At 37.3% G+C, this 19,222-nt stretch overlaps 1 long non-coding RNA gene across 1 annotated transcript; it reads left to right on the top strand.

Moving 5' to 3' along the window:
* Window positions 823-18,644, top strand: LOC110396700. Its single transcript, XR_002437182.1, has 3 exons — window positions 823-1,610; window positions 2,234-2,372; window positions 13,301-18,644. It is a non-coding gene; the product is annotated as an uncharacterized LOC110396700 (long non-coding RNA).

Below are 19,222 nucleotides of genomic sequence, written 5' to 3'. Positions count from 1 at the left end.
CAAATAGGATTTGAGTCATGCTGAGTGACATGAAGGGGGAGATACATCAAACAAGCTGGTATCCTTAAATCCAGATTCTGCCCTGGCTGCTTGTTGTCAGAACAGCTGGTGCCTGCATGCCAAAGGGGATGTTTTCTCAGCAGGAGCTGCTTAAATGTAAAAGAACTAAGCTTTCTCTACAGTTTTAAACTCATTAGTCGGTTATCAAGGATCTAGAATATTTGGGGTCTCTATCAGTGAAGGTAAATGGATCATTTCCCACTGTTCAGGAAAGACATCAGTAAGTACCTCAGGGCCAGATCCAGAAAAGTTAGCAGAGCTACTATGTGGATTCCTGCCCTACTGGGATCTGCTGATTTATGTCCACCCCTCCTATTCCTAAATGCTCAGCCCCTAGTTTGCCACTTCTCAGACCTGCCTTTCGCCCCCACATCACACTTCCTTGCTGCAATGCCTGGCTGCTGTATGTACATTGACAGCGCTGTGCCACAGCCTCTCTTCAGTCCCGGGGAGCCATGTCCACCTGACCAGTGACTAGCTGTACCTATGGTATGCAGCACCTGGGTCATGGGGAAAGACAGGCCATGGCAACACAGTGGGCTGGGAATAACTGTAGGTCGCTGCTGCTCACCTGAGACAGAGCTGTGAGGAGGCCTCAAGGGAGAAAAGAGTCTGTCATTTCATAGTAAGTGGCATTTCACAACTGCTTTCTGTCTGACGTCTATCTTCTGTTCTCAGTACTTTCAAAATAAGCAGTATTGTCTTATTGTCAGAACAGACTGTTAATCTGGTTTAGGAAGGTTTGTCAAGTTTAGGAATCCTTCCCATATGTTTTAGCTTTGTGGAAATGCCATACTGTGTGATTAGCATGTATGCTTTGCCAGAAGGACGACCCACGATAGAGCAGGTATGCGCACACTTCTCACACCTAACCATAATTCCTATACCAACTCTTCATGTAAATGGCACACAAATATCACTTCATATTTGACAGTAACATTTCCCAAGTAGTATTGGAACAGATGCTAATAAGTGGATCTGGAGGCTATTTTGTGAACAGACCAAAAAAATCCTCTGAACTGGCTTACCCAGCTAGTGAGTGATGATGGTGAGGGGCTCTCTGTAGGCCACATGTCATGATTTTTTATTTCCACGTACCTTCAACTGGGGCATGTTCAGAATGGAACTTGTAGGACCTGACAGTATGTACCATCAAGGAATTTGAACATCACTGTCAGCGATGCTGTTGTAAGGCTCTTTCAAAACAGCCACTGTGAACCCTGTTATCTTCTCTCTCATTGTATCTCAGTAACAATATATCCAAAACACAAACAAGAAGTTCAATCCTTGTTACAGTAGCCACTCAAAATTTCAAAGTATATACTAATCACCTCCTAAGCCAAAGTCCTAAAGACAACTGCAGGCTCTGCTCCTAGCCTTTTTTACAGCATGTTGTGTTAGTTGATAACTGCCTCCCTAAAATTGTTTAAATTAATCCCAGATGGTCTGGACTCTTGTCAAAGCTCCTGTTATCAGGAACTGCCAGTTTTGCAGACCCAGGCTCTTCATGGATCAAAAGGAAGGAATGGAAATGCTACTGCTTTTTTCAGGTAAAGTAAACCCTTAGGAGACTGAGGTATGAAATGGGAGGAATAATTTTTCTCTGCTCTGGGGAAGAAATCTTCATAAGAACTGTGCATTGGATAAGTAACTATTTTCTCAATTTTCTGATTGTTACATAAAAATATGTTGAATTTTACTGCACAAGCTCTTCTTCTTGGAACAATGGAAAGCAAGAGGAAAGAAAGAATAAAGAAAATTGTAGTATAAAGCAAAACATTGCATTTACTGATTAACTTTCGGAAGAAGCAAATAATTTTCCTACTGTCCTGCTATGATCACATCATATATCTGCTCACAACGCCCTTGTTCATCACAACATAGCACTTGGTATCACTTTTAATATGTACTTTGTCCAGTGTCTGTCCTCCTTACCTCTCACATCATTTGCTGGACTGACTGTTGTCTAGCACACAGTATGACACCAACATCTTCCAGCATTTCTAAAATCTTCCCGCAAAATCCAGCACCTTCCTCTCATGCTGCCCACCACCTGGGAGGATCTCCCTCTCTATCTTACCAGTTTTTCCACTGACACCACACATCACTATATGGTGGTATGGCAAAGCTACTTGGCTTATGTGATCATTTCTTTGCTCCATTTTTTTTACAGGGCCTGGCCAAGGTAAAATCCCAGTTCATGGCTCAGAACCACTCAAAGATGAAAAAATAAACACCCTAAATAAAGAAGGCTGAAGTTCATATCCACAGGAATAAAATGCTGAAGAGATTATTAACACAGAAGAGGAAAGGTCATTGATTCTTTGAGTACTGGTAGTAATACCTAAGAAAAATTGCTAGGTGCAGAGAGAGATTGTCTGCAGAACTGAAGGAACAGTAATGCCATAGTCTGAAAAATGGGGAGTACATGCAGCAAACATAACCCTTCTGATTCACTGCCAAGTAATTAAATGTATGTGTAGCCTGTCTTAAAAACTTTTCCTATCTTCAATGCATTTAAAGTGAATTAACACATCTAAATGATTATACTTTTGTTCATCTTTATTATCTCAGGGATTTCACTGCAGTCTTGGAAATATTGCCCCTTTAACCTGTCACTCATTTTCTTAACTGTTTCCTTGGGCTAAATAAATGATGGCAAAGTACTCTTGCTTCTAAACAATGAGCATGATGAAAGCCACCTGGATGGATCTGTACTGGACAAGGTCTCCTCATCTACACATGGCCCAATGGCCCTGAGCTATACTTTGCATCTAGCTTGGAAGCTGGCCCTGGTGACATCCACAGTTTCTTTCGCTCAAATTGCTCTGTGATATCATGGCCTGCAGAAGAAATCCATAGCAGAAGCTCATGATATTTGGAGGACCTTCATTTTGCCACTAGTATTATGGGCTTCATACAGAGTTAGTAACATTGGGGTTTCACTGATATAAATGGCAGTGTTTTTGAAGTAATACCAGGCATGTAGACAGAAATGAAAATACGTCTATTCCTTCCAATTAGACACAATCCAGTGGGATTAATTTCAGCAAAAGCTCAAATGTCCTTTTAGTAACTGTCCTTCACCACAAGAAAAAGATATGGAGAAAGAGAAATGCAAGAGGACTCAGACAATTATCTTTTCAGATTTCAATTAAAAAAATACTTGCCTGTGTTTAACATAGAAGAATCAGGATGTCAGTGTTCTTACAAGCTTGTGCAGAGACTTACTGCACCAAAATAAAATCTTCCGTCAGTCTTTTGTGGACATACTACACTTGTTTTATTTCCAATATCTCTATGTGCCTATGTATCTATGCAAATGTATGTATACACATAGAGAGAGAAAGAGAATGGATATATAGGGAGAGTGAACATACATATAAAATCCAACATGCATCAACAGTTACTTCACAATAATTCCAGTTCCTTTTAAGTGATTCTGTCAAGCACTTGCAAACAGCAAGTAATTGCAGACACATCAGACAGGAAGATGCTCCATATAATCATAACTGAGTGTTCTGAAATATTACAACCTGGGCAGCAGTGTTCATAATTTAGGTCGGAAATTTCCAAAAACCTCAAAGTGTATACTGAACACACACAAAAAAAACAGACCAAATGATTTATATGCATTTTATAAATTCCACATAACTCCTTTCCAGAATCATTGATTCTAAGCATGTTTTTAGGTTTATTAATTTAACAGAACACTTTATTTTTACAAGGAGGGAGTAATCATTTGTAAGCTTTACAGACCATTGTAGACTGATGTAGCTCTTCTAATCTGCCCATTTTCTGCTGAGGAGATAGTGTAATTAGTTTGTCCCTCTCAACTGTTTTTACAAAACCTCACAGGATATATGGGCTACTTTCTTCCCTGCTGCTACAGAAAAAGTATTATCTTAAAATATCTCCAGCTGAGATATTATGCTACAAATCCTTTTCAGAAACTGAATTTCACAAGCATTCCCAGAGAGCTGCAGATAAAGAGAATCATATTTGTAGGCATTAGTGAGAAGGAAATGAAACAGCAGATACACTCTGTGGTCGGAACTCAAGTAAAATATAGTCATCAATACGTGTCCCCCTGGAAAAAAATAGATTGAATGTGGGTTTTCTGGAAATGAGTATAGGAAAAGAATTAACAGGTATAACATAGTACTGTCTTCATGTAGAAAGCAAAAAAAAAAAAAAAATCCTCAGCTGAAGGTGAATTACTCAGCAGCAACTTAAGCTTTGTTTTGTGGGTTTATGGAGGGATAGATAAGGGACAGACAAAATGCTAGCTATGTTAAGATGTAAAAGCACTGTGGGAAATGATATAAAAAAAAAAAAACCAAAAATGCACCAAGTAAAAGTTCCTTTCCTGAAATTTGTGATAGCATTGTGGAAGGGTATCTTTGAAAAAAAAAAACAACGAACTGGATTCATGGAATTCTTATTTCCATTGAAATAATACTGCAGATAAGGCACACAGTTCAAGTTTACCACTGTGGACAACAGAACATGATCTTTTGGAGGGCTAGAGACTCTATGGATTTCAGACAATTTAGAAAGAAAGGAACGCCTAAAATCTAAGAACAGTTTTCATGATGATACAAACTTTGAAATTAGAGTAACACTGGAAAGAATTACTGCATTTAAATAAGGAATACAAAATACACTCTATTGGTATCTCTAACCCTTTTATTTATGCCTTGCACATGTTCCTGAAAAGAAAATATTTTCTTGAGAACTTTCTTGTGAAAAGATAGCAGTGTGAACACTCTGGAAAGTATGCTTTTTTTGCATGCGATTCCTTCTAAGAATGTTCACACAACTGCCTTCAAAGCTCTTCGTGAGCCTGGGCCCAGTTCAGCCAGAGATGGAAGTTACAGGATAGTAGCAATGGACAGCACAACATGAAGAACAGAGCAGTCTGAAAGGACAAACACTGCAGGCACCAAGCAGAGCGAAGTGTTTGCGTCTTTCAGCTTGAAACAGATTTCTAAGTGATCTTCATTCAATCACTCTAAATAACTAACTGTGTCTAAGAAGTGCATCCTAGGTATAATAACTCCTTGCTCATCCAGAAATGGTGAGAGGGTCCCTCACTTTGGATATGGCCACTCTGCACTGGTCTAAGGGCACGTGCAGTCTTATAGCTGAGCAGCAGGGAGATCGTACATCACATTATTCAATCTAACAAACTAAATGGCCTGAAATCATGCTGGATGAGCAAGGGACACATTTAAGAAGTACAGATCTACAGCAATGTCCTTCATTGATAAACCTAAGGAGGCAACCTATGCACACATAGGAGGTACTGACAGGTCTGCAGGGGCAAAAATAAAGCTGTAAAAAAGGGAAGAACACAAGTGAATAGAACCTACAGAAGGGCACACCTTTGTGGCCCAAAGCCCATGACTCCAGCCTTCTGCCACTGGAGCCCTGGCAGCAGCATGGGGAAGTGCCTCAGCTTCCAGCCAGGGGTCAAGGCTTTCTCTCAAGAAAGTATTCAAAAAATGTGTGTTGGCAGGTATCCCAGTGTGCCCAATGTCTGTATGTATATATATAAACATGAATACATACATATATATACATATATCTATGTATATATATAAACATGAATACATACATATATATATAACTATGTATATATATAAACACAAATACATATGTAAATATTTTATATCCTCAGTAGTTAATTTACTTCCTAATAAGGAAAAAATACACAGAGATACTATCAAAGGTTCAGTCATTTCATCATGTAGCTGCTCAATTTAGGGTACCACTATCAGGTACATATTGCCTAGAATTTAAATGGCATCTTTCAATTTCTTAAACAAAAAGGAAATATTGAAATCACTAAGCAGAAGAGCATGCTTTTCATAAAAGCACGTGGTTCTACTTTGCTACGGTAGGAGCTCACAGGAAGAGAAGTCTTTCTAGAATGGTACTTACTGTGCGCTAAGATTTCTAGCCTGGGGGTCATTATTATTTTTTGAATTATTATTATTATTTTAATGTAGAGCTGCTAAAAAATGACTAAAACCAAACAGGAATTTAAAGGGTTTCACCATCTTTTTGATCTGCCCTGATATGATTCTGAATAATGTGACAAGCATTATTCCATTTCCTGCAATGGTACTGAGACTCAGATCTGGATTATGTCCTCCGCTAAACTCATCTTTTGCACCAAGAGGTTCACAGACATCCCTTTTGCTCTGTACACACTATTGAGGACTGACTCAGAAATACCTTTATTAAATACACCAATGAAACGACTGACGGGAAGTTAAGGAGAGTCAAGGATCAAAGACTCAGCAGCTGGCTGGAAGATCTTGATAAGCATGGCTACAAAAGTCTGTGGAGGCACTTCCACAGGATGCCAAGAAATTCGGGACATATTTATGCACCAGTCCAGTCCTTTTGGATATCTGACATACAGAAGGTCTAGAGTTCTGCTTACTTAGCTTTAGATCAATAACAGTGCATCCAACTGAAGGTGTGCATGAGCATGGGTATGTGAGTGAAGGAGATCATTTACATCTGTGAATCTTTGCCAAAATCAAAGGAGATGTTGATTTGCCCCAGTTAAAATCTTTTCTATGTTCTCTACTAATATACCCTTTCAGAAACATTTTCCAAAATTTATATTGTCTTGCTTGCATGGTCAATAATTTGACCAAGTTCAATACTGGCAATATTGTAAAACAAACATTTGAGTTAGTTTTCACTGTCTATCTTGCTGCTGTACACTTCATGAGAGATTAAACTTAGGTTTCTTGTGCATGGGAATGACAAATTGGGAGTGGCATCATCAGGAAGAGATATTTTACCTATGCTTATATGCTAAGGAAATTTAAATCCAAAAATGCTTCATCAACTCAGTTGAAAATCTGCCAGTATAGAAGGGAGGGATTTTTCCTCCTTTTATGTGGAAAGAGAAATGGATACAAAGAATGTAATAGCCAAAGGAGAAAGAAAAATATAAGAAAAAGCATTTTAATAGTGGAATAATATCTAATCTAAGCCTACTGACAAAACTACAAGTCTTCTCCACAGTTCTAAATGACAAAAATTGGGTTTTGTGAATCTTGAAGATTCACAGAAATGCCAAAGACCTGTAGACTAAATTCAGTAAGCAGATATTTTCTAACAATTTTAAGCTGAAAGAGTTTTTTAGAAAACTCATTTTCTTTCATTTGGTAACAGAGATAATCAAACAGAACATGAAATCTTGCAGTTGTGTAAGACTGCATAAGGAATTAAGCCATTATTTCTCATTATAAATAATTTAACAGGCAGCATCAACAGACTCATGTAGGCTCATGGTAGATGACACAGCTGTGACTCATGGTGAATGCCTCTTTGAGAACCAAGTTCTAGCAGGAGTTGCAAAGAGATGTGCAATGGGTACCTGTGCAGCTGACTGGTGCTAGAGGCTGCAACAACTTGGTACAGGTTTTGGCAGAGAAAAGGGTGTGGAGAAGACAGATAAAAATAAAGTCACTGCTTGTTCTCCAGCTTCAGTGAAGTTTTCCTGTTTTCCTCTCTTACTGTCATTGTACATTAAAAAGTCTCCGCATTTCTTCTTGATGTGATAATTAACAGAAACACCCAGATCTGATCAAGCACTCATCATGGTGGTGCTCCCACAGGCAATACTTCAGGAGGCAGTCAGTTCTGTTTAACATCTTTGTAAATGGTATGGAGCATTCTCAGGCAGCTCAGACTGGTGTCACCGTTTTCATTACCCATCAGTGTTTGGTCCCTTGGCCAATTTGCAATCAATTTGCTAGCACTTGTGGTCAACACACACAATGCTTTCTTCTACACGGTTGATGTAAGGCTCAGGGATGTAAGAAAGCAAAGATGGTGATGCTTAAATCAAAGCAGGAAAAAAGAGATGACATTATAAACAAGAAAGCTGCCATCACCAGCTGAGCAGGGCAATAGATGTTCAGTCTAACATACCTTACAAAGTGTGACAAGGATTTAGCTGAAGTGTATTATCAAGGGCAAAGCAGGCAGTCTAGGTAGACCTTGCTTTTGGAAATGTGTTTGCAACACACAAGGAACAAATATTCTGATAAAGTAAAAAGTACCTTATCTTCATGTGTAGGAGGTCCCCGTTTTAGTTTTTCTTGCACATTTGCATCCAAAACAAGTTTAATAATTTGTTGTTATATATTTCATGAAATACTGTAGCAATTACTTTGCCAAAATTAATCTAAACTTTGCGTGGGCATCCTTGTCCTCTGCGTTACCTTTCTATCCAGAAAAGCAATGAAATTAGTTTACTGTGATTTCTTTTTTAAAAATAGAGTTATTTTTATGCTGACTTACATCCAATCAATTACATTTTTTATTGAGGCTGTAGATGTTGCAGCTTAACTGAGGACATAGCCGATGTGATTTGTAGTCAGAATTTCATCACTCACGATGCTCATAGCTTTCTTCCTCTTCATACCTTTTCACATTATTTCATTAGTGATTGTAATCAAATTGAACCAGATGGTAACTGTCAAGTTCATATTTGTTACACACTTTGGATGACAAAGCCCCAAGTAAACTAACTGTAATATTTATTGAGAAATTAATTTATGCAATAAAGCCTGTACTAAAGGCTAGATTATTGCCTATTATTAAAAGTATTTACTGAATAGAAGCGGAGCAATCTTTGGAACATGCTCAAAAGCTCAAGTTCTAACTAAATTTTGTAAAGAAGCCTCACTGTGCTTTTCAGTAATAGTAAGACGCTTCAAAGATAAAGGTGTCCTGAATGAACTCTTGTGGGGGATGCATTTAACCCCATGAAAGCCAATGAACAGCCTTTCTGGAAACTACTGTGGGCTAGGAAGAATTTATTATTTCAAAAACAAGAATGCAATTCACAATGTAGCCAACATTGATTTAAATGGGGTTAGAGGTCCACTTTAAATCATGATCAAGCTGGGAAAACCAGAAAATCTTGATATTTTTACTTCTCTTTGCACTTTTCCATCTTTGCTGAAGTTTTTCCTTTCTTTCATCTCTCTGTAGTCATCAAGAGGCAAAGATGTTACAAAAAATTTCAAGGATCATATTTTTATTCAGATTTCAGAAATGTCTATTTTAGAAGTTTGTAAATATGTTTTCTTTTTGTGAAAGATATGTATTATTCTTTTCAAAGGCAAAATGGAAAGGGTATGGAAAAAAGAAAAAAGGAAAAAGTGAAAAATGAAAGTGAAGCTAGAATATCGGCAGATGTTTTAGGTAACACGTATTATGATTGCAAAAATAATGTTTTGAATGCACAGTAAGAACCCTTCCAGTGAATATTAATGAGCAGGAAATGTACCATTTCCATTCAGAGTGTTGTATTTGATTTGAAGATTCCTTGTTCTCACAGAAATTGCCAAATTTTCAGCCGCAAGTTTAGGTGAGAAAAATTAAAAAAAATCAGAACAATCTAATATTGACTACATTGATATGTAATTTTACAATGGATAAGTTTTCTGCTGATAATCATGGAATTAAGTTGGAAAAGACCCTGAAGATCATCAAGTCCATCCACCTAAACTATTAAGTCCATCACTAAATGATGTCCTGAGCATCACCACCATGTCTCTTAAATACCTCCAGCAACCATGACTCTGCCACTCCCCTGGGCGGCCTGTTCCAATGCCTAAAAACCCTTTCTGTGAAGAAATTCTTCCTGATAATCAACCTAAACCAACTCTGGCAAAACTTGAGGCTGTTTCCTTTGTGTACTATCACTTATACATAGGTTCATGAGATATTTTATAAGCTACATATGCTGAATGCAGATATTTTCATTTTTTCTGAAGGATGATCATTTTTTTTGACAAAACTGATTTTTATATTTGTGAAAAGTGCATTTTTTCCACCGGAAACCATCTTAATGGAAAGTTTTCAAATGACACTGATTGTTTTGTTCCTGCCAATAAGTTCAACATAAAGTATTACTATTACAAAGTTTCCTGCTATGCCTATTAGCTGTAACATATTCATACAGAGTTTGACATTTGTTTAATTTTCATTCTTCTCAACGTCAATTAAACAAAAAGCTGAAGAAGCCTGCAAAAAAAAAAAGCACCAAAACAATACATTGAGAGTCACAACTTGATCTTTCCTACTGACATCATACAAATTAGCCTGTTCTTATTTAGCGCAAAAGGTCTCGAATAGTATAAACTCACTGCAACTCAAGTATTTCATATATATTTACTTTCCACCATCAACTTGCATTTCTCTTTCTCATAGTAGTTTTGAATTTGCTTTAAAGAATAATGTACCAATGGACTTTAAGACAGTCTCTGTAAGGAGAGGATCTGAATACCCAGCAGATCTGGGCCCCTACCCTTGACCTCAGTGCAGGCTGGTGGTGCACTGAGGGACAATTGGGAGCTCCAGCTGTGGCAGTGCTTAGGTGCCATAACATCAGCAACAGCTACCTAACCCAGGGGAGATCAGCAAACAGATGAGAGGGGATTTTCATACTCAAGACATGATCCCTGGATGCCATAAGACAGTGCAGATCTGGTGAATCAAAGTGAGAATTTAAAGAGCTGCAATGAGACTTTCAAGCACACTGAAAGTCTCTCATTTTTGGTAGCTGTTTCCCTTCCAGGTTTGTGCCAGCTGCTTCTGCTGCTGATGCGCAATTCTCCTCCTAGTTGGCAGATGCTGGCAGCATCTCCTGCAGCCCAGCGACTGCAGGGTGCATGCCATGTGCCAGCCTGCATAGACAAACAGCTGTGGGCCACAAGACATTCGGCTCACATACAGAGATTTTTTTCTCCCAAATGGCATCTCTCTTCAGAGATGCTGTATTCAAAATTTTGTATAGTCAGGATTTGCACAAGTAATCAGCGTTTGGCTAAAAACAGGTATTTAGCAGGGACTTAGCTAACTGGGTAATCTGCTAAAAGCAAAAGCTACAGAGTAATAGAAACTGAATAGCATAGCTATATTGCCAATTACTACATATGCAAAAGTTAGACCATCATGTTATTCCAGTCATCGGTATTCAGATATTCTGAACTGGATTTTTCACAAAGCATTCTGTATCTGAAACAAATGGCTGATTCACATAAAGCTTAATGAATGTCAGTGCAAAAGAGAGCAGAAATAAACTCTCTGTTTTCTTGCCACAACTTCAATAATCACTCTCATTATATAAAGTTTAAAGATTTCACAGTCATGCTATGTGCTATGGTGCAGAAAGAGTGAACCATGAGAGCCTTTCTGAAATTATGTTTATGAATAATCTATTCGCTGAAAGACAATCCTATAGATTTATTTATCTGATTGCAATATATGTAAGCTACAATCAAAATCTTTCAAATATAAATGTTGTCATTCCCACAGTAAGTGGTAATTTGTATTAAACAAAACCAGGCAGCATTGCTCAGAGATTTTATAACATTATTTTAAAAGTATGCATGCTTTCTATTCTTCCAGGATAACATTAAAAATACAGTGGGTCCTTTGGGATAGTAATGGATTTTTTAATACTTTTGTTGTGGCTATCTCTTGTATAAGAATTCATCCATGAAACCGTTCATTAAGGCATTTAATTCTCTTTCTATTAGATACTAATGTTTTCCCATAGAAATACCACATCAGACAAGCAGTAACGGAATAAAATTACTGATTAAAAAAGAAAAAACAAAACTATTTATTTTGGTGAAACATGGTTGAAATGTTCTTGTAAAAAATAATATCATTATCTCAACAGGGAAGTTTTTACAACCCAGCCTTACTCTGTGAAATAAGATTCAGTGAGAGTACTTGTTTGAATAAATGTATTTAAGTGTTTTACAGCCTAATCCAGTTCAAATTGCAGTGTAAATCACTTAGTACTTCTGTCATGTAATAGAACCAATGCACCATTGTTTCTTGAACATTATATCATGTATTTGCTGTCAAAAATAATTGTATTTTTGACATCTTTGAGACAAAATGTACAAATGTAGCAAAACTTATTGAAAAAGCGCCAAAGTTTAATAGGTTCAGAAAAAAAAAATGGAAACTGGAGATAAAATATTTATAGAAAACCAATATCTGAGGTGCTCTAAATAGTAATAATCTGAATAATTTTACCTCTGCTCAACAGACCTCTTTAGATATAACCCTTTTTCTGCTCTTACAAACTTGCAGTGGATTTTAAGTAATATTTTAAATGTTGCTTTCCTGAGAAGATGAAATATATACTGCATATGATTACATTTTCTTCAGCCTGACGCATAAAAATAACATTGAGAATTTCAAGTTATCTGTGGGTAAATCTCATATTCTGTCTTTAGTTTGCACGCAGGCTTCCCATTTCAGTGTATTTTTATTTTATTCTAAAAGCTGTATTTTAGGACTGCAATCTAAGGCATCTATAATGTCAAAGAATCTTGATGATGTTGAAAGTTCTTTGCAATATTTTAAATAGGATAATGAACCAGATATTTTTTAAATATTAGTACTATATTCCTTATATTTATTAATGCCGTTCCTAAGGGCAGAGCCAGCTTTAGGCATTGCACACCTGTCCAGCTGCACACAAGCCCGTAACGACTTATGGGTCTGCTTAGGCAGGCTGGGTACATCAAGGAACAAACAGTCTGATGAGACAGTACAATAGCAGCAAGCAGGTTAGCCCTGCATTTTACAGCAGGGACTAAATGAAAGAGCATAAGCAAGATGGAAACAAGTCACCGCAAGCAGCAGAGTGAATGAGCAAACTTCCTATGGCTTTATGTCTTGTTACAGGGCCAAAATGGCCCTCGTTGCCCCTTTTGCCTTCAGGACCTGCACAAGGCAGAGGAGCTGGTGGGTGAGCTGGCAGCTGACTCTGCCAGCCCTCATTCCTCAGCAGCAGAGGTGGCTCCAAGCGAGTAGGAGGGTGCTGGGCAGAGAGGCAGCCTTGGTGTGGGATGCATCCCTTGGCAGAAACTATTCTGTCATTGGGGTGCTTGAATTAATAAGAACTTCAAGAAGAAAACATGAATACTGTCAATATTAACATGAAAGGCATGAACGCTTTTAAAAGCCAAGCACTCCTCATGGAAACATTTATGTGAAGGGATGGTTTTGCTGTAGATGGACTGCACATATGCAGCTGTGCTATAGTTATCCTTCTTCCAAATGCATTAGTAAACGTCCTTCATAAGATCGTAGGGGTGTGTGAACCCTTCTCTTTCCCACAAAGAGTGATTAGTTTCTTCTCTTCTGTAAAAGTCTTTTTTTTTCTCCTCAGGGGAGTCTTTCTCCAGTTGTTGAGCAGGATGGATGGATTCGGGAGTGCCAGTAAGCAGGAGGAAGAAAGGCTCTTTCCATACCAAGAAAACATTTTCAGAAGTATCTAAGAGATGGCGGTACCTACAATACCTTTGCCAAGTTCTCTACAGCAGAAACCCTATCAAGAGTATGATTCCAAAGTCACTTAAAGGCATATTATTTTCAATACAAATTTGCTTGTTCTGAGTATTGGAAGAAATGTAAATGCCTCTCCTAGGGTAGACTTGTGCATTGCCTGCCACATCTGATAGCCCGTGGTGCAAACCGCAGGGTTGGCTCCCATGACTTGAAACATTCACACACTCCAAATGAGGGGGATGCATTCCCAGCTCTGGGGTACGGTTGGAATGAACAGAGGCAGGTTTTATCTAGGAACTGGTAATGGACAAAACTTTCACTCTGTATAGTTTTGAATTAGAAAAAGGATAGCTAAAATACAAAATAAAATACAAAATATATAAAATATATTGTTGACAGTGGACAACCACAACACCTTATTGCCAGTGTTAAATATTTGTCTGCTAACTTGTGTCAATACATCAACTTCAAATGTCAATAAATAGAAATCATTCTAGACAGTCTAGAAACTAAGAATCTGCAGATAGATTTCCTGGTGTTAGATCCTTCTGGTGTTATAGGATACCACTGACTTTGAAGCAAATCTGTTTGCTGCTTCAGGCTTAGGAACTAAAAACACTTGAATTGTTTATTCTCAGTTCTAACCTTGAAGTAATCTCAGTCTGGCATATCAGCAACACTTCTGCCCCACCAGATATAAGCTTTTAGAAAGAATAATTCATCCAGTAACTTAGAAAATTCAATAAGTACCCAAACTGGGTACTTAAATTGTAAGTAAATGAGAAAAAAATGCAAGTTACGCAAAAAGTTTCTTAATAAGGACGCTCTTGGTGCAAATGTGGTTTATGAGTTGAGTCAAATTGAAATTGAACAAAAAAACTCTTAGGCTATAATCACGGGAATCAGACTGTGACCCTATGACTCTAGATATTTAGGGCAACATACAGTTTCATTGGATTTTTTTGGATAATCACCACTGGCACTGCTCTCAAAATGCAATAGCATACTGAGGGTACACCTAAAATGGATTTTTATAATCACAGGGAAAAGGACTGTCCTCTCAAGTATTAACTTTCAAATCATTACCGTGCACACTAGAAATGATCAGATGTCAGGTGCGGAGTCTGAAAGGCTTATTCTTTGAAAATAACAATCAGAAAACTTGTCTCCTGCTTGAAGTTTTGAAGTGAACAGAAATCCTGTTCTTACACAGTTAAGAGAATTTGTTGTAAAACTACACCCTGGTTGTTCCACCGTTTTATTCTACTGTAGCTATTACTGCTTTTACTGTTGTATGTTTTATGGAGCATATAGGGAATATTTAGTATTCATTGTTAAGCATTTATGTTGACACAGTGGAAAAGTCATATGTTTTTAGTTTTTTTCCTGTTTTCAGAGCTTGTTAAAAAACAATTTTGCTGCATTCTTCATCATATCAAAGAAAAAAAATCTTAATTTTTATAGCACATCATGACATTTTGCCTTCATGGCACAGCAATTATTTAATCTTTGGAAAGGATTGCAGGAAATATGTAAAAGACTGTAGCAAGCATAAACCTTTTGTTATGTGCTCTGTCTTGTGCAGACAGACTTCCTGCTGGAGGCAGAATCAGCAGAAGAGGTGTCATACGGGAGCTGCTTGGCATCCAAGCCCATACTCAGACTCTCTCTGAACTTCACTTCCCCTGATCTGCAGCCCTAAATTACTTATCTGCTTAATCTCACATCCAGTAAACTAAAAAAATATAAACACTCATTTCAAAACCACACACACTCTTCCCAGTGCAAAGATGCTGAGCTGATGAACCAAACTTCTAGAAAATTCCAAATAAGACATTTCTACAGCTAGCTCATATGTAGACAATAAAATTCATTTTAAACAAGTCAAAGTTTGTAAGAAGATGCAATATCTCCTATTAGACTAACTGATAACATCTGTAAGACAAAAAAAGAAGACTTCTGATACTGAGTCATAGAATATCTTATGTACCTGACATCTTGTGTGGTTTTTACGGGTATGTAGATTGTTCTTATAATAAAAATGTGGATTCTTTTAACATCAAACCCTTCCATGCTATAGATTATCACAGTTAGAGAAACACCTTTAATACAAACATATATTAAAATTAGCTGAAACTTTCTATTCTTCAGAAAATTCATAAAGCAGTAAGAGTTTTGCAAGTTTTGTTATAACAAGGAGTGAATCCACAGCTGGAAAAGAGGCACAGAAGCTGCTTCATTCCTGAACTGATTTTGGCTTTGTTTATTTGCCTATCTGTAGTAATCTTGAAATCTTGATCTCTAACTGAAAACTGAAGTATTTATCTCAAATTCAGCTCCTATGATGGTCAGCTCTTTAGTACCAGACACTGCACTGCCCCTGTTGTTTTGCAGTGCTTCTGAGTCATATTCTTCGACAAGGAACAGAAAAAGCCTTGGGGTACGACCACCAGGAACACTTTCTGCTCTCTGTGCTAATGGAAGTGATTGTTGGCTCTAGGGCTCTTCTAAGGATTCATGCACAGTATGTTTACTCCATGGTCCCATTAGACAGCAGAGATTGTGCATTTTATAGTATTACCTTTGTTTATACTGAATAATAGCTCCTGATGTAAAGAGATTATGTAGTTGCAGTGTTAAACTGAGACTAGAGTAACTACTTAATGGATAGTTTTCCACAGAGGTCATCAACAGTTACGTGCCAAACTCTTCTATTTAAGATTATTTCAAAATCATAGACAATACAAATAGATTAGGATTTCTTCAAGCTAGGAAATTTTTGAAGCTATGTACTACGTTATGGTTCCTTAGTTCTCCTGCTCATCCACCTTAGTATGCAGTTGTTGTTGTATAATAAGACAATGTGCAAGTTTGGGCATTACAGCAGGGGCTGGATGCTATGTTCCTGCCTTGATCATGCCTGGTGTCCTTCATTACTTATTTCAAAGTAACTGCAGAAATGATAATAGCTGCACTGGCTTGAGAACCTAACCAGGGAAACTTTGCCCTGTTAACATCATTTCTGGAAGGTAAACTTTTTTTCTTTTTTTCATTTGCAACATATTTGTTACAGAGAAAACGCTGTAAGCTCTTTGGGGCAAAGAATGTCTTTTGGATCCGTGTTGAATGTAACATCTACTGAAATGGATTTAGTCAACTACAATTTATCTCATCAGTTCAAAGTATGATTTCAGACAGAGTGAAACAACAGACTGAATGACCACAGGCCAGGCCTACAGGGAACATGACTTCTTCCTCAGAGGCTCAAATTCCTGTATGGTGAGCATCCAGATTTAATTTACCTTTTCTTAGTCTCTAGAATGCTTTGGGAAGCAGAAATGTGAGCTGGCCAAAGGGCTCAATTCTCATTCTCTTCAAAACAATTCTTATAGGAAAAAACTCACAGAATGGTTTATTAAACAGCATTTTGGTGCCAAAGGGATTAAGTAGTTTTCTTTCAGCGAGAAATAAAACCTACCAAAGAAATCTGAATATGAGGAACCACAAATAGATAGTATTTGCCCACTGGCAGTTTGAGAGCTGTATTTTAACATTAGCAGATGATTTCTGTAAAAATTTTTAGACAGGCAGTCTATGGGAAAATAGCAGTCACTTTTTAAAGCAACAGAGAGAAAAATCACAAAGCCATTTGTATACTTACAGCATTCAATATTTAACACTGTACAAGCGTGTGTGAAATAATCACATGCTAATACAGCTATAGTTTGATTCTAAATCCCTCCCTTTCTAGTACTATTGTTCAGACATGATGTGTGTCATGTCTTATCACATCATTCTGGATTATTGTAGCTCAGAGTTATTACATCACTGCTGACATAACATGATATGACCTGACAGGTCTGAGATGATCTCATGTGATTCCATGTTTATCACGAAGATCATTTTGCATTGATTAACATTGTTTTAAGTCATTTAAGGTCAGTGCTTATTTTATATGCATATTTTTAAAAAAAAATCTTGAAGGAATAAACCCCATTTCAAACATCACATGCAAAGAGCAGAGAGTTCATGAGGTTCTTTGAAAGAAATGACACCTTTTGTGGTGCTCCAGTTATGAGAGTGGGAAAAGTCCATGCAGTGAAAAGAAACCAAAATCAAATATTGCTCACCACAGCTAATCCTGATCATGTACCTCCACATACTCCAGCAGCTGTTCACCACCCAGAGCAGAGGTATCCCCAGCCCACCTGTTACGCAGGTGCTGCAGCAATACTGCGCTCCAGGTGAGCCCTCACATAAGTGGTCCCAGGACTACAGTGCCATGTCTGAGCTCCTCATACAACAAAGTAAATCATCTGTATTTATATCTGACACTTCTAATACTCACTGCTGTCACATACAGTATTCACAAAATCTAACCATTTAATCTTTCTAGACCAATTCCTACCTTGCACTCTGTAGCTTAGAAATGAAGGAGATGTTAACAGTAGAAATTTTTACTCTCCAAAAGACTAAAACTCTTTTCTTTCCTCATTTTTGGGGGGAATTGCAAGGACCTGTTGTAATAAATGTTTTCCATTCACCTTGCGGTGAGATTTAACTAACCGAACTATAATGCTTTTGTCTGTACCTGAAATAGGATCTATACTCTATTTTTGATCACTGGAGAGAAACAGACATTTTATATGTGATATTATCTAATTCAGGTATTGCCTGAAGTTCAAATGATTCATATCTCAAAATGGCCTGTTTATTTCCCCCAGTGATCTAGAGACTCTAGACAATCAGTCAGCTCTAATGTTGACTTCCATTTAGAAGTTAGGTCAAATGAGCCGCATCCTTAGGGTCCAAAAGATATATAAAAAATGCAATGTACCGAATAATGTTGGCAAAAAATAAAAAAGAGTTTAACAGGAAGATGCCTATAATTGTCAGCTCTGTGGTATGTGTTCTTCCTTTCTTTTCTGCAGATGTATACACAATTAGAGTTTGCAGCCAGGAGCTATTATAAGTCAGAGTAGTGCTTTCCCAGTTTCTCCCCAAGCAAATATCTCTTATGATTTGAATGGATCTTGTGTCTGAACTGGGACCATGGAACTGTGTTCAGTATTTGTGTTTTGCCGTAGGGTTTCATTCTTTGCCTGTACTCAATGACAAACTCAAAGAGATTTGCACCAGTTATTTTAAAATAGTAGCATTCCAATGAAAATAAAACAGACCCTACAAAATCTACATTCTGTTATTCCTTCTGAATGCTAAACTAAATTGGCATTGTTATGGATTCAAATTTTATTTGGTTTTAATTTGTCAGATGAAATGTTGCATCTCCTTGGGCATATAAGTCAAAATGTGCTGCACATTACACAAAAACACATTTTCTTCCTATCCCAGAAATCTCATGAAAGTGAATTATAGTTAGATGACTAGTATAGAGACTTCAAAATCAAATACAGTAATATTTCAAGCATCATCAAACAGCATTTTTGATCACAGTTACTAAGAACAACACATATGCAACTTTAGCCAAGTAAAGAATGGATCTTTCTTTGTACTTGCAAATATGATTGACAATTGCAAACTGACCTAAAATGGCAAATTATATTCAGAATTATGTAGCAAACTGCTATTATTTAGTTACTACATAAAACAGATGCTTTCCTTTCCAATTTACATCTAATGAATATGGATGGCAATTGGAGTATTAAATAGCAAGTATTATAACCAGTCTGAAGGAACTAATGATTTAGCACAGTAATGGCATAAAGATTACAGCAGGCAATAATAAACAAACAACCGAAACAAAATCTCAGCCCTACCAGAGTTCCTCAGGGTTCTACCACTG

The sequence above is a fragment of the Numida meleagris genome, chromosome 3 (genome assembly GCF_002078875.1).
Source record: "Numida meleagris isolate 19003 breed g44 Domestic line chromosome 3, NumMel1.0, whole genome shotgun sequence".
In the NCBI taxonomy this organism is placed as follows: domain Eukaryota; kingdom Metazoa; phylum Chordata; class Aves; order Galliformes; family Numididae; genus Numida; species Numida meleagris.
The sequence above is the reverse complement of the archived record's forward strand: the minus strand, read 5'-3'. Positions and strand labels throughout refer to the sequence as shown.